This window comes from Polypterus senegalus, chromosome 3 (genome assembly GCF_016835505.1).
Source record: "Polypterus senegalus isolate Bchr_013 chromosome 3, ASM1683550v1, whole genome shotgun sequence".
Lineage (NCBI taxonomy): Eukaryota > Metazoa > Chordata > Cladistia > Polypteriformes > Polypteridae > Polypterus > Polypterus senegalus.
In genome coordinates, this window is record NC_053156.1 from 83336085 (window position 1) to 83337852 (window position 1768).

Here is a 1768-nt window from a genome sequence, read left to right on the forward strand (position 1 = left end):
CCTAAACATACTGCTGGGTAATATGGCTTTCTTTACATGATTTCCAAAGAAGAATTTAAATATTATGCAGTATTTACATTATCAATGTCTAAAATGCATAAAATTATAGGTTTAAGGCTACAAAAGCAATTTAGTTCTTATTTGTCTACAGTTTATTTTTTTTATTTAACCACAGTGAATGGCAACAGAATTTCAAATATTACAACACCAATTTCTTTTCATGCGTTAAAAGACTGCAAACAAATTAATCTTGTGTGGGGTATGACATAAAAAAATAGTATAAAAACAGCTTTTTAGAATTTCTTCTCAATATCAAGGACACCCACTGATATTCAAAATGGTCAGTAAAACTTTAGATTAAAAAATGTTTAATTTATGGCACTCAAATGTGAAATTATACATAAAATGTACAGTTAATGGACCACTTTGAATGGTGTGCAAACTTTAAACTTGGTAACTACTTGTAAAAAGTTTTCATTGCTGTATTTTTAAAGCAGGACTTCACTAGAAGTCTGTTTTACAATTCAGTGCCAAAGACAGCTTTCAAAACAAGTGCTCATAAAGCATATGTAGAATGAATATTGCTACTTCTGAATGTACCCTTATAATTTTTGTATATGTACACAGAAAACGGGTGTGAAAACATTTACACAAAACAAAACCTGTTGTGAATAAAAAAAACACATCTTATTCAATAAATAAATAAATAGAATACTTGTGAATATTTATTTGGTATTTATTTGATAAAGTAAGCAAGCAAATAAGGCATTATCCACGGTGTGTTACTCAGTCTTGATGAAGAGAATGTTGGATCCTGGCATCTTTGACTTTTGCCAAAAACTTAATGTAAACAAGACCCAAATGACCGTACAGTGATATTGCGAACCACTGATGCAATTCATAACTAAAACTTGTGTATTCTACCCAATTAAAGAAACTCTGCCAAAAAAAAAAAGCTTAAAGATAGAGGTACAAGTTCCGTAGGTTTGCAAACTAGTTAAAATAGAGTCGGAAGCTTCTAGTACTAAACAAGCTGCTAAACAGAACAGGACAGAGTGACAAATATATTAGAAAGAATGACAAAACAAAAAATGTACTCTATTTAAAAAAAAAAAAAAAATCCAGATCCCCTCACTGTACTTTTGTAATAAAACATATTCGACAAACAATTTAATGTGCATGGTATTCCTCTATGTAGTGTACACATGCTGCAATTGTAAATATGTGAATTTGAGAAGAAAAATTTCTTCAAACTCTCCCAAAAACTTCAAAGGATTTTTGCTCTTAAAATAAATTTAATAAAAATTCCAATGAAGTAATTTTACAATCTCTGGAAATAATTAACATATTAATTTATATATTGAGTGATTTTAAACTCCTTTCCTGGAGAGTCACTATAATTGCTTGATTTGTTGTTATGCTTTAAAACAAAAATGAATGCAACTTTTTCTGCTTTGAATTAAAAACCGCTGTCAGTGTGTTTGTATGGTCAAGGCATCTGGCCATAAAGTATAGTGGGCAAAAAACAATAATATGCAGACCACAAACTGCATAATTTTGTCCTAAATTCCTGGTATAACTGTGACAATTTTACTCCACTGGCAGGACATATGCTACAATCCTCATTTTTCTGATTTGCATGCCTTAGATTTTTCATTCACTGTGACTTTTAACACTAAAACATTTGGTAGCCAACACCTTTTTTGTATGTTTCTTAAATAAACTGGTTCCAAAACATTATAAAATAATAATAAAATAAAAAGTATAG